Source organism: Centropristis striata, chromosome 22, assembly GCF_030273125.1.
Source record: "Centropristis striata isolate RG_2023a ecotype Rhode Island chromosome 22, C.striata_1.0, whole genome shotgun sequence".
Taxonomy (NCBI): Eukaryota; Metazoa; Chordata; class Actinopteri; order Perciformes; family Serranidae; genus Centropristis; species Centropristis striata.
In genome coordinates, this window is record NC_081538.1 from 24,878,161 (window position 1) to 24,893,711 (window position 15,551).

The 15,551-nt window shown below is 35.7% G+C and overlaps 1 protein-coding gene across 1 annotated transcript in view; it reads left to right on the plus strand.

Annotated features, from left to right (window-relative positions):
• magi2a (membrane associated guanylate kinase, WW and PDZ domain containing 2a) overlaps positions 1–15,551 on the plus strand; it is a 383,066-nt gene that overhangs the window by 224,778 nt on the left and 142,737 nt on the right. The window lies entirely within an intron of this gene.

Genomic DNA, 15,551 nt, shown 5'->3' on the forward strand with positions numbered 1-15,551 from the left:
AAATTATTACTTATTCATACCGACATGCTGAAAATATTACACCATGTAGAATTTCATCCTCGAAATACATCGTTCAACTGCATCAACCGTTTTTCCGCCTGTTAACATGGAAGCCTTATCACATTTTGACAGGGTATTTTATATTATCAGATGCTACAACCTGTCCTTACGTGATGTAGTTTGGCAGGATTTCGAGCCTCCTGATCCGGCCTCACTCTGACATGTGTGTTTGAATAAATTAGATTTCAAGCAGCGCTCCTTGATCTTCTTACATGAGCTCGCAGTAACAGTGTCACTCTGATTTTTCCAGCTATTAGGAGCTTTCGCAGCTCTGTAATAACATCCTCATATGAGTGTTCTTTGATTGCACAAGCCTTCAATTAGTAAATGGTGGTTTTGGATTTGTGAGATATTAAGTTTCAGTTTGGAAAAATGCCCAATTAGAGTTTCTGGTAGAACAGAGAAGCATTGTTGCAGAATTTGTCATTATGGCTGCTGTGAGCTGACAAGCAACAGTTGCAGAGGGAATATCATGCAAAAATGTTTTGCAGAAAACAAACAATGAGAGATAATTTGCTGAGAGGAAACACAAATAAAAAAGATTTGTTAAGTCTGAAAAGAAGATGTAAGTTGCTTTCTTGCAATGTATCCACTTCAGCTATTTAGTCCCTTTAAAAGTAATTATATAGAGGACACTGTGTGTATCTACTGGTTAGTTGTTACATTACAGTAGGGCTGGGCGATATAGACCAAAGGTATGAACCTCCCAGTGGAGGCAAAGTCACATGATCCTGTTCTCAAAGTTGAACTCAGATGAAACTTAATTAGCTTAAACGTCTGTGTGACACTTAAGGTCGTGGATCAAGGTTTTTTACAGTATTAGGAAGAGGTATTGGTACTAAATGCTGATGTTTAGCAGGTATAAGGTTTAAAAGGGACCGATTGTGCTCATTTTCAGGTTCACACTATGTTGGGTTTCTACTAGAATCTATTTATCTGCTTTAATGTTCTAAAAACACTTTTTTCCCCCGTCCATGGTTAGGGCTGGGCGATATGAACCAAAAGTCATATCCCGATATATTTTGGCTGAATATCGATATACATATCCTGATATTTTGATCGCAAAGTGAAAGCAAATGTTCAGTCAAAGTCAAAGCCAAATGTGACATGTCAAAAGTAGTTTATTGAAACCGTTTATTTAAGTGAACATAAATACTGTATAACAACAGGAATACCTTTTCTTCAGATCAAAGCTCCACAAAGTGCACATTTAAATAAAAATAGCCTATGAAATAAAATACGTCAATCTTTTTCTGAAACAAATATATTTACGAATATATTATATATATATACATATATATATACATAACATATATATATGTTCGTATATATATACGAACATTACAAAAGAACAAAATATGACAAACCCTAGTAAGGGCAGCATTTATATATAAAGAAAGAAAAAGAATTGAACTATATCAATATATGCGATATAATCTAATTCTATATCACATTTAAAAATATATCAATATATCTTTTATATCGATATATTGCCCAGCCCTAACCAACAGTCCGAAACCCCAAAATATACAAATAGTTGATATGATACGGCAACAAAAAGCAGCAAATCTTCCAAACTGAGAAGCTGGAGTCAGAGTTAATGTACAGGCTGATATTTTTAGATATTTCTAAATATATTGATACATCTTTTATATCGATTTACCGCCCAGCCCTACACTACAGTCAGTTTTGTGTGTTTTTTATCCCGGCCAGAAGATTTATACCTTTCTTGTATAATACCTCCAGCCTCCGTGATGATTCCTCCTATGCATTTCCCATTTTACTTTACTTCAACTCTTTTATCAGCCCTCTCCACTCTCCTCCCGTCCCTCTCTTTTCTCCTTGGGGGCAGGATGCAGTCATCAATATCTCTGGCTGTGTTACAGGCGGTGCACCCAGCACCTCCTGGAGGGCACAGCTATTAATGGAATTCAGGGGAGGGCGGCGGAGGGCCAACAGGCTCGGGGAGCGTGGTTCACTGGCTGGCTTTCTCCAATCTATCCCACATTACTGGCTGTCAATAAGCAGGGGAGCTACACCGAGTCATTCTCACCCAACTTGCCTGAACTTGAATGAACCTGAAATCTCATTAAGTGGAAAAAAAAACGACCGGTCCAAGTGAGGTTTTTGCATCAGGAGCAAAACATTCTGTGTCAATATGATTAGAGTGCAAAGCAGTGATATTAACTTTCATCATCAGCTCAGTGAAAACAGCAGCCTCCTCTGCACTCCCTGCTCAATAGACTTTATTACCGCCTAAATGATATGTAATCACAGTTGATTAAGACCCCGCTCCGCATCATCAGTGAAAACAGTGAATAAGCACATCGCCACGCTCGCTCGTCTGTGCAGCCAAAGTGCAGTGGAAGCAGCTTTTTGGGCTGCAGCGGTTCACTGTCCTCCATCGCTCCATTTGCCCACAGGCGGCAGGCAGGCAGGCGCTGAATGGCAAACTAATCCATCCCTCTAATGCAAGGGCATTACGGCTGCCCGTCACTTCCTAATTGGCTAATGGCTAGATTAGGGTGGTCACAATAGGCTGTGCTGACGCTGTCGTGGCCGGTCATAACAGAGGGTTTAGGGTGTAAAAGGGCAGGACCTTCCTTACATCCGGCCTCAGGCAATTGTCCACAACACCGGGCTGTTATAAGAGCATAAAGAGAGGTGGCGGACACGGCTGGAGGCGAGGAGCTCACTGATCCCGTCTGCAACCCCTGACCCCAGTTTACCCTTGTTGCAATATATATGCTTTTAAAGCTGTACGGCACATAAACTACTGTCTAACAAGGTCAAAATGCACCTGAAGTTAATAGCTTTTACACTTTATCAGCAGTATGAAACAACAGGAGCTGTAGGCAGTAAATTTACAGCATTTTAGGGACACTTTGTTTTTATTTTCCAAAAGAGAAAATGTTTCTCTCAGCTGAGATTCTTATGTGCCGTTTGTATGAGTTGCATTTTTATTTACTTTTTCTGCTGTTGTGTTATTCTTATTTTGCAGCCGTGACCCCAGTTTACCCTTGTTGTAATATATATGTTTATAACCCTTAATAGGGCACTCATTGAAATACTGCAAATTCCAAATGTCAACCCTCGAGAATATTGGATATGAATATATTTTTTATTTTTAGTTACCACTAGGAAGGTACTACTTTTACTTTTATTATTTTAGTCTGACTTTAAATAAAGCTTTTACTTTACGTTTGCTGCTGTAATTTTATATTTATGGTTATATGTTTATTTACTTATGTGATTTCCTGGTTTTGTGTTGTTCTTATTTTGCAGCCGTGACCCCACTTTACCCTTGTTGCAATATATACGCTTTTAAAGCTGCATGGCACATCAACTACTGTATAACAAGGACAAAATACACCTGAATTGAATAGCTTTACTTTGTTATAATTCAATTTAGCAGTTCTATGGGACTCAAACTCATCTTTTTACACTTTTATCAGCAGCATTAAATGCTTGTAGGGCAACAACAGCAGCCTTAAAACACTAAATTTACAGCATTTTAGGGACACTTTCTTTTATTTTCCAAAAGAGAAAATGTTTTCAAGTTTCAACACAACTGAGATTCTTATGTGCAGTTTTTTTTTTTTTATTTACTTTTTCTGCTGTTGTGTTATTCTTATTTTGCAGCCGTGACCCCAGTTTTCCCTTGTTGTAATATATATGAGAGGTGAGGCAGCTTTCAGTTATTCTGCTCCTCACCTGTGGAACAAACTACCTGTAGATCTGAGGTCAGCTCCTTTAAATCAGGACTAAAAACACTATTGTTTACTGCAGCGTACTCTTAACTTTAACACACACTTTAACTTTAACACACAGCATTTTAAGGGCACTTACTTTTTATTTCCCAAAAATGCAGCCAGATAGAGTTAGAGAAAATGTTCTCAAGCTTTGACACAACTGAGATTTATGTGCATTTATTTGAAGCTACTTTTATATTTATGGTTATATATTTATTTACTTATGTGATTTTCTGGTTTTGTGTTGTTCTATATGCTTTTAAAGCTGCATGACGCACAGACTACTGTATAAAAAGGTTAAAATGCACCTGAGTTTAATAGTTTTTACACTTTATCAGCAGCATTTAATGCTTTTATAGCAACAATAGCAGCTGTAATACACTAAATTTACAGCATTTTAGGGGCACTTACTTTTTATTTTCCAAAAATCGAACCAGATGTGCAGTTATTTTAAGTTACATTATATTCATTTTTAATTTTTTAATTTACTTAAGTGATTTTCTGGTGTTGTGTTATTGTTTTTTTGTGACCCCTGACCCCAGTTTACCCTCACTGCTGTATGGCACACAAACTACTGTATAACAAGGTCAAATGCACCTGAAATGAAAAGAATTACAGTGTTAGAATTTAATTTACACTGAAAAAAAAAAAATATTTTTTTGGCCCTTTTAATTATTATTTCAATCATCTATATAAATCCTACAAAGAAATACGAATTCAATGCTTTTACTTTAAAATAGCAGTTTTTCATGTAGTGCATTACTTAGTGATTGTTTGTTATTATGTGTCCTCAGTTTTGTATGTAAACTGAATAATTCGTTCAAAGTAATATTCACTAAACCAGTTCATTGGCTTCATTAGTTGATATTTCCAAGTAAAATGTAATTGAGGGACATCAGTGAATCTGCAATTTACTTGTGTATTTTCATTTTTTAAAAATAGGTGTTCTATTAAATAAATATTACTTAGAAACAGCCTGAGTAAAGATTACAAACACTCTGTGTGGAAAAACGTGCCTAGCTATTTTTTAAGTAAATGTCACACCAATTTTTTTCAGTGTAGCAGTCACATGGGACTCAAACTTATCAGCAGCATAAATGCTTGCAGGGCAATAACAGCAGCTGTTATAGACCAAATCTACAGCATTTTAGGCTGCACTTGCTTTTTTATTTTCCAAAAATCGAACCAGATAGACCTGGAGGAAGACTTTCCAAGCTTTGATAGAACTCACATTGTGCAGAAGAGACTGCAACTCAACAACTGGAGAACATTTTTATTACTTTGAGACGTATATAGAGAAGAAGGAAGAGACTAGATAAGTACAGTCTGTATCACTCCTCACTGTGGCTGTTATCCAAACATATTTCTCCATAAAGTATAACTATAATATTGAGATATACTAGACTATAGACAGCTTAAAGACACTCAGTCGGCCTGTGTTTTGCTGTGTGTATATCTAAACCAGAGGCGAGCCATTCACTGAGTGACGCTAACAAGCTGCTTAACTTTAATGTCCACCCAAAGCTACAGCAGTAACATTAAAATATATGAAGTGCTCGAGTTGTTTAATGCATTTAAGTATACCATTACTGCGAGCCATTGTGAGAGCACTGAGGGAAACAGGCACCTGATGCTGGAAGGTGTAATGTTTATCAGGCTCACTGTCTCAGCTGGTGTTGGTTTTTATCTTTTTTTATCTATAAATATAACTCTATTCACCATTATGTTTAATGTCATGTTTAACATTATGTTCAATAACATATGCAATATTACTTCTTATGTCCAATTAATTTTAAGTTACTACTAGGACACATTATATTTATGTTTATATATGTTTTTAAAAAAGTTTAGTTAGTACTAGGGAACTTTTATTGTTATTTTTATTTATTTTTGTATTTTTAGTTTCTACTAGAAAACTGTAACTAGGAACTATAGTTATTATTAGTTAGTTTTTTTTTATTTTTAAGTTACTACTAGGACATTTTATATATATATTTATATATATATTTTTATTTTAAGTTACTTAAAGGACATTTTATTTATTTTATTTTTTATTTTTTTATTTTTAGTTACTACTAGGAAGGTTTATATTTATATTTATTTATTATTTTTTACTCTTTTAAATAGAGCTTTTTATTAGTATATCCATCTAATTAATTTAATGTATTTATCTTTTTAGTGTAGGCTTTAATTGGGTTTATAATAATGATAACATAAATAAAAATAATAATTATTGTTATAGTTGTTATAATTGTTACTTATATGATTAAATATTGATGTCTTATTCAAATAAAATATATTTTTATTGTTCTATTTGTACATGTTTTATTATTTATTTTATTTTATAATAATAACTGTTATGAATATTATTATGAAGTATACATTTTTATTACATTAATCATAATTAATTTTATTTGTATCTGTTTTATATTTTTTTAACAAAAACAATATTAACTGTTATTATTATTATTATTATTTAGTGTATATTTTTAATACAATTTTTTGTTATTATTCATTTTATTTGTATCGGTTTTATTATTTATTTTATTTTGTAATAATAATCATAACTGTTATGTTATTATTTAGTGTGTATTTTAGTCAATTTTTTATTAATTTTATTCATATAGGTTTTATTATTTATTTTATTTTGTAATAATAATCATAATTGTTATTTATATCATTATTAAGTGTATATTTTTAGACAATTTTTTATTATTCATTTTATTTGTATCGATTTTATTACTTGTTTTATTTCATAATTATAATCATAACTGTTATTTATATTATTATGTAGTGTATATTTTTAGTCGATTTTTTAATATTATACATTTTATTTGTATAGGTTTTATTATTTATTTTATTTTGTAATAATAAACATAACTGTTATTTATATTATTATTTAGTGTATATTCTCAAAAAAAAAAAATAATGGCATTCTATGTAATAGTAGTTGATATTTCAGTGTGAACCATCATTACAGTCCCTGGAGTACATCTAAAACCTTTCCACCAACATAATAAACACCTCTCTCTGTAGAACATCCAGATTTTTTAGCCTCTTGTAGTTTTAATGTGTTCAAATCAGGCTGTTTTGTTCCGATTCAGCCGCTCCATATTCTGAGAATGAGAAGGTGTCGTGTTACCAAGGGCAGGACAGGACGCCCTGACATTCTGTCCCGTTTCTCCCTCAGACGTCTCCTAATTTTCTCCCCAAAACACTTTTCGCCTTGTGAAAGTGAAAGTGTTTTTGCATCACATCTCTGCTCATTAGCCGAGCTTTATGTCCCTTCATTTCCGTCTATATTTAGTCAAAGGACATTACGCCACAAGTGCTACCATTCACAATCAGTATAACAAATACCTTTTATATGTCTCTTTTGTTTCAACTGCTCTATGTAACTGTATGGAAATGATTAGTTTAAATGCTCATGGTATAATCATTTCCTCGGGGTCTTTGCGCTCGCTTTCTCGCCGTGAACACACAGCAATGCAATCTCGCCGTGTGACGCCTCGGGATATTCTCTGGATAAAAATCCTTTGTTTCAAATAGAGGCCAATGTTTCCGCTTTCCACAGATCGTCTGGGTCCCCGTTGAGCCTTTTCATATTGCCTACAGTTATCTCAGGTTCACATTGTGCTCAGGTTATAGTGTTTTTACTGTGCGTTTGTGAAGGCGAGCGCCGGGGCCGCGCGTTAAATACAGCGTGTTTTATTCTAACATGGGGATAGCTTAGAGGGGAAGTTAATGTATTCTTCAGGTAGGAGCACTATTCCCTGTGTGAAACCACTACAGGTGTTAGCGGTGACCGGGGCGTGCAGTAATGGTGCTCAGCTGCACAAGTGAGAGTTGGACTTGTGGCCTGTGTGTGAATGTGGCTGGAGGACGTAGTGGAGAACAGCAGGGCGGCTGCAGGCGACGAGAGCCTCGGCCCACGCTGCAACTTAAGCTGCTCTCTCATCCATTACACGTGCTGCCTCCCTCTTACTCCCACTATCACTATCCCAACAGCCATTATCTTTTGCTCCCTGTCTGTCTTCCCGTGCCCTTTTTTCTGTCTTGTTTGTTGTCCCGGGAGAACACCATAGACTGTATATAAATAAGTCGCTGCTAACTCATGTTAGCATTAACTGGAGCATTAACTGGGATGTTAGTTTTGGCTAGCAAAAAACAAAAACAAAATGTATTTTACTTACCTCAGAAAAATGAACAGCGACTCCTTGGAGTGTCTGTTAGTCCAACCAAACGCTGAACAAAACATTTTTAATCAACAAAATGTTCAAATAAACTGTCATTAAGTGAAAATACAGTGTGAAAGGGTCAAAGTTATGAGACCAAACCGATAAACGTCCTTTTTAAAAATCTATACATAACTTTATTGACACATTGCCGTGGATACGCATTGATTTTCTTCTCTTCTGATGACGGCTCGCCTTGTTAGTGACCTGTCAATCAAAGGTTGCCACGCCCCAAATCATACGATTCTTTATCTTCTACTTTCTTCTACATGGGGCCATTATTTACACAATTAACATCAAATTGTCTTGATTAACATTTTTTCTAGCAATTTAGATCATAGTGTTGTGAGAAGTCGACTAATTTTGTATTGAAATGAATGGACAGAAATGCTTTTGCAGACGCCGTCAGCACTCCCTACTGGAATTTTCAGTAGAATGCAGTTTAAGGCACTTCCTGGTTTGCCTCCCTGCTCAGACCCGGAGGTTACCGCCAGGAGAAGACACGGTTCCCGCGAATATATTTCAGGGTTTCTGCTATGTTCATTAGGGGATTTGTTTTATTTTTAAATTCTGTAGCAGTGACCACATCGATCTCTCGCCGCGGGATGGAGATATCTTAACAATTGTTAGCGCAAGCACTCTGTTAGCATCACTAGAGTTTCAGAGTGAGGGTAGACCACCTGTTAGAGTGGATGGCTGCTAACGTTACTGGAAGAGAACAAAACACACTGCGGCGAGTCAGCCTCCACTTGTTTTCCTGGTGCATGTATTTACTAAGCTTTACAGTAATAACGTGTTAGATCAGCCTTCAAAATATAAGCAAACACATGTAGTTATCAAAATAAGAGCACATGGATGTGTTAAGAGTTCACCACAGAATTTACAAGGAGACTGTCAAAAAATGAAGCCTTGAATAAACTAGAAGAACCCTTATTCTCCTTTACATAATCTATTAGAATATGCAATGATTAAGATCAGTGTATATAATGGAATAGTGGCATTAGAAAGTGCGAGAGGCACCAAATTTAGGCTTTTAGGGTAAATAATGTATCTGGGGGAGCATTCCCCTGGAGGCCCCTACCTTGTTTGGGTCCCCCCATGATAGTCTCACAATCCTGTGAGAAACACTGGTTCTAAAGCTTGTTTTGCAGTTGAGTGTCATTTTTTTATACTTTATAAATGGCTGATTGATATTGACATGTGCACACCATACAAATGACCTGTTATCCACTACTTGGCTCGTCATTGTCATGATCTGTTTGTTGGCAGTAAAGGAGGATTTACACTTCTGTTTAATGGTGCACGGCAGATGATGCTCCCAGCATACGAATTGATTTATTGCATTGGATTTCATCTGTTGAAAGCGACACTTTCAGCGCTTTGTGTCGTGCTTTAATTGCAGCGTAGCCAGCAGTAATTCTCTTTACATTCTTTTTATTCACTTTGTGATACAAAGCAACAGTGGCGAGGTTTGACGACCAAAGACTACGGCCGTGGAATCATTAATAGCTGAGGTAATCATTAAAGGCAGGGGGCTCGTTGCTGTTTCAAGCTTTCAGTTTCACTTAAAAGCTTCATCAGGTGCAGCTGCAGCACAGGAGGCGAAGAAATGACTTCTAGTCAGCTGACCTGAGTGCTGGATTATTATTATTGTTATAGCTTTTATCATTGTTATTACTATGACTAAATATTTATTCATTTATTCAAATAAAATGTATTATTAATTTTATTTGTATCAGTTTTAATATTTATTTTATGATAATAATGTTAATAATAATTGTTATTAATGTTAAGTATATATTTTTATTCAAATATTTTTTCATTATTATTCATTTTATTTTATAATAATAATAATAATAATAACTGTTATTAATACTATTATTAAGTATGCATGTATATATATATATATATATATATATATATATATATATATAAAAAAGACTATTTAAATCACTAAAAAAGACACAACAACAGACATAAAATGACCAAAAAAGACACAAATGATCAAAAAAGACACAAAATGACTTACAAAGACACGAAAAGACATGAAAAGAATTCAAAAATGGACAAAATAGCCCAAGACTCCATAGATTTAAAGGAGGTCCGTGGATTGAACCAGGTAACAAATGTACCGTGTTCTGGCTGCAGCACGGTTTTGTTTCTCTGCGTCCACTTCAGGAGCATTTTACACTTGCAGATTTTGTTGATTTGCTTTTTCTCTCTTGCACCAGAAGTAAGTAAGTAAGTAAGTAAGTAGGCAACGTAGGCGGCTATCAGCTCCGGTGATTTGCCGTACTTGAGTTTCCTGTGAATGCCTGATGCATATGCAACAACACACTCAGCCACTGATTATGCAAAGTGCTATATCCTGTGGAGAGACAAATAATAATAATAATAATAATATGAGTGCAGATTAATACCAGTCACAATTACTATAATAAATTGATGTTTGATCTGAGGAAAATATTCAGGATTGTAACTTTTAAAAGTTTCTAAGGAGCGTTGTTGCTGTTTCAGGCCATGACACACCTGAGATTTATCAGCTGTTATTACCTGAATCACCTTCACCAGCTCCTGATAATGGTGGAAAAATATAGCCACAAGCTCTCTTTCCAAATAAATATACTTCTAGAGTTACTCCAAAACAGCACAGCAGTTCCAAGCTTTTGGTTTTTACTTTTAGACCGTTTTCAGGAGCTGGTAAACTATAAATAGTGAGGTAATTACTAATGGTTGCCAATAACTTGCTAATGTTAACATGTGATAAGTAGCTTTGACAACCCTCATACATGTCTCATTTCTTCTTCGACTTGCTCATTTTCTTCCCGATCAACAATCAATTAACTCTATGGAGTCTTGGGCTATTTTATCCATTTTTTAAAAACCTTTTAATGTCTTTTCGTGTCTTTGTAAGTCATTTTGTGTCTTTTTTGACCATTTTGTGTCTATTTTTTAGTAATTTTGTGTCTTTTTGTGTCTTTTTTTTTGTCATTTTGTGTCTTTTTTTGGTCATTTTGTGTCTTTTATAGTCCTTTAGTCCAATATAAAATGCTATTTTGAATAAAAAAAAATAAAAAAAACTATGCTCAATGAAGAATTTTAAAAGTTGCAAATGTGAACAAAATGACAATGACAATGACAATCCAAAATGACCAATCAGTTCTCATGTAATTACTTTACCAAAGTATCCTCAAACACAGAGGTAAATCCAGCTGAATACTCAATGAGCTCTTCTTTTCATCCTTCTTTCTTTATCCCTCTGTGTCATCCCGTCTCCCAATTAAACAGGGAGCTGTCAGACAGAAAGGATATCTGTGCAGAATAAAACAACAACAATAGTTATTTTTAGCGCGAGCTGCCCCACACTCTTTAAATGGCCCAAATCCAGAACCGAACCACACCTGAGGGGATCTGAGACAGAAAGACGGACGCGCTGCTTAACCTTAATCACTTCCTCAATTTGCCGTAATGGAGGCATTGTAAATAACAATTATGCACTTTATGAAAGATATCCGAGCTCATTATTGTGGCACTTCACAGAGGTTGCTGCGTTTGGAGCCTGGCTGATTTGCTCCACAGGATCATGACCCATATACAAAGCGCTGCAAATCGAGAGGCATTGTGGTTGCCTCCTTTTAGAAATTGTCACCCGAGAGAAGTCCCCGGCAGAAGATGCTGCTAAATATAGTTCTGCAACATCAAAGGTCCTCTTTGAAATGTGTGTGTGTGTGTGCTGCTTGCCTGTGAGGCAGGCTAATCTGACGGGTACACAAGCCCCCATGCAGACAGACACAATCAAGAAAACTCTCGACTGGAGGTGCGACACACTCACACATCCACTCACACACACATGCAGCATTCCCTGCTGCTCATTTGCTCTTATAAGCTCTTACAAATTACTCAGTCAGCAGGTTCCAGTTTGATGTTTCCAGCTTTGAAGGTCGTCGTCTGTAAATTTCCGCTCGGAGGTCTGAGGAAGTGCACACAAGGCGCCACTTTATTCTGTACCACGGTCCTGTTTGACAGCTTGATTGCTCGAGAAAGAAAGTGACTTTTTAAAGACTGGATCTTCTGTAAGCAAATAAACAAGAGCCTCCGTCAGATAAGCCGAGCGTAAAGCCTTTTGTGGCTTCAGTTTCTGCATTTAAGGATCAATTAATCAGCGTATTAACAAGGCGGCTTTGGAGAGGCTTGGCGAGCAGCTTAATGGCCTCATTTGGACTCATTTTCTATTCGTTATACTGCCGACACTTTCTGGAGAAACTTGAAACCAGAACTCTGGACTCTCTGGAGTCTCGATTGAAGAGGTTTTGAAGTTTTCAGTCAGAATTTGAGGCGAATGATATGAATTCTTTAGACATTGTGCTACCAAGACGTTTTACCGTTCTCTTCCTCTGTCTGATGTTGGGATGGTTGGTGGTTGAGACAATGAAAGCACTGCTCAAAGGTTGGCCCATAATTATCTGAGTTCAACAGCAAAACCTCTGTAGCCTTCAACCAGGGTCCAACAACAGTCTGCTTGTTGGTTTTATTCTTTTTTTCCTAACTTCCTGTTCCAATTTTTTGGTTTGATCATGTTAGTTGTCTCAGGTTTCCATTTCTAGTCTTGCTTTCTCTTTATTATTGGTGCAATTATTATTTTTTTATTATTATATGCAAGAAACAGTCGTACAAACAGAGTTATTCTTCAGTGACTTGTACGAGGAGAACTTGACTATGAAGGCATATTAGGGCATATTAGGTATGAATAGGGGGGGGGGGTATTTTGAGAAAAAAATTGCAAATTTACTTGATTAAAGTGGCAAATCTACAAGAAAAAAAACTCGCAGATTTAAGAGATTTAAAGTGGCAAATCTGTACGAATAAAGTTGCATATTTATGAGAAAAAAAACAACTTTTTTCTCGCAGATTCACCACTTTCAATCTCATAAATCTGCAAATTTTTTTCTCATAGATTTGCCACTTTAATCTCGTAAACTTTTTTCTCAGAATATTACCCCCCTCCCCCGGGTCCGGATGTTTTTTTACACAGTCCACATTCTGGCTGTATGTAATATCCTCCAATATTCTCTAGGGTTGAAATTTGGAATTTGCAAGTATTTCAATGAGTGCCCTATTAAGGGTTAATCATGTAAAGCTGTATTAAAGCAGATCCACATCTGCCTCGACTGGAAAGCACGTCTGTTTTTAAATGAGCTATACAAATAAACTTACTAGACCTGACTGACCTTTCCGACACCGTAATTAAGCGAGCGAACATTGTGCTACCTAGATGAATGAATCTGTATCAAACAGAAGAAGAGAAGGTGAAATACCTTCTCTTCTTCTGTTTGATACAGATTCATTTTCTATTCGCTACACTGTCGACACTGTCTGGAGTCTAAATTGTAGATGTTTTGCTGTTTTCATCAGTTTAAAAGTTGTTAATCAGAATTTGAGGCCATTTATATTAATTCTTTAGACATTGTGCTGAGGGTTGCAAAGTTCCAGGAATTTTCATAGTTGGAAACTTTCCATGGGAATTAACGAGAATTTCTGCATGAAATCCTGTTTGGTCAAGATTATGGTCAAATATATTTTCCCAACAATATTTAAGTTCCCTGTTAACAGCCAATTCCCTGTTTTTTCCCGTTTATTCCCATAAATACCATTAATTCCCATAAATTCCCTGACTGACCTTTCTGACCCTGTAATTATGGCAACTGTGTCCGACAAGTTCTGTAACTTCCCAAAAAATCAATCCAACAGTCTCACTGACTTCCAACATGAAGAGAACTTTCTCCAGACATTGTGCTGCTGGATGTTTGACCTTCTCTTCTGTTTGAAGCTGTGATCGTTAGTAGTTGTGACAGTATTGTTGGCAGACTGGAGGAAAAGAGAGAAGTGACTGTGTGTTATCCCTCTTTGTAACAATAGTGTATAACAGCTACAAACAATTTCAAAAGTTGTTTGAATTCATGCCTCATCAGATGACAGCCTTTTTACAAATCATCATCATGATGTAGTTATTTCTGCATCCTTTTGATGTGTTTATTGCAATTAAATTGTAGCAAAATAGTAGTACAATAGTAGTTTTATATATATATATATATATAATTTAACAACAAAGTGCCCTTATATTCTCAACAATGACATTAATAAAATATAAATAACATTATTTTTAAATAATTTAAATAATATTTTTTAAATTTAAAAAAACTAAAAACAAACAGCCACCATATACATTGCTTAACAAATTTATTACCACCTGTCATAGAAAATATAAATATTTAAGAAATCTTTTCAAAAGCTTGTCTAAAACTAAGATGTTATTGTTATCCATTTATTTGGCAAATAACAAATAGTCATTGTATTATAAACGGCTTGCTCAGTGATAACAGAAGGATAATGTTGCTATCAGCTAATTACTAATGGTTGCCGATAACTTGTTAGCATTAACTTGTGATTAGTATCTTTGACAACCATCATACATGTCTCATTTCTTCTCCGTCTTGCTCATTTTCTTCCCGATCAACAATCAATTAACTCTATGGAGTCTTGGGCTATTTTGTCCATTTTTGAATCATTTTCATGTCTTTTCGTGTATTTGTAAGTCATTTTGTGTCTTTTTTGGTCATTTGTGTGTTTTTGTGTCTTTTCTGTGACTTTTTTGTGTCTTTTTTTGTCATTCTGTGTCTTTTTTAGTTATTTTGTGTCTTCTGTGGGGTTTTTTTAGGTCATTCTGTCATCTCATTTTCTGTCTTTTTTGGCCATTTTGTGTCTATTTTTTAGTCATTTTGTGTCTTATTTAGTCATTTTGTGTCTTTTTTTAGTCTTTTTGTGTTTTTTTGTTTCTTTTTGTGTTTTTTGTTTCTTTTTTTGTCATTTTGTGTCTGTTGTTGTGTCTTTTTTAGTTATTTTGTGTCTTTTTTAGTCATTTTGTGTCTTTTTTTTGTCATTTGTGTCTTCTCCGTCTTGTCTAGTACAGCTTCACACCAACGGCTCACTCCTCTGATTACTTCTCTTTGTCTAATTGAAAGTTCGACCCTCTGGTCCAATGACTGCGCGGCCCAGGCTTTGTTCCAGCCTTGTGTCTGGATGCAGAAACAGCGTCAGTTGGCCTTTTAAAGAGTCAAATCACCCCTTACCACCTACCAGGGGTGATCACAGCCACAGTTGTTCCCCTGCTAACTTTAAAACACACAGATGGATACTTTATACGCTTCGTGAGGGTCTAACAAGTGCGTTTTACGGGCTCTTCTTTTAGTGTGAACAACCCTCGCTCAGATGTGAAAACCCATTCAGCACCTCGGGGGTAGAGTGCCTGCGTGTTATCACAGCCGGGATCAGTTTTAACAAGTCTAATTAGCACGCGGTGATGAGGAAGTATTTAGGAAGTCATTTGTACCTCAGTTTAACATCATAAATACTCTGACACACATTGTTTTAGTAACACGAGGAGAGATTATAGTCGTGTCAGTGACTTAAAATCCTGCTACTACAGGGTAAAATATTTTCCTGTGTT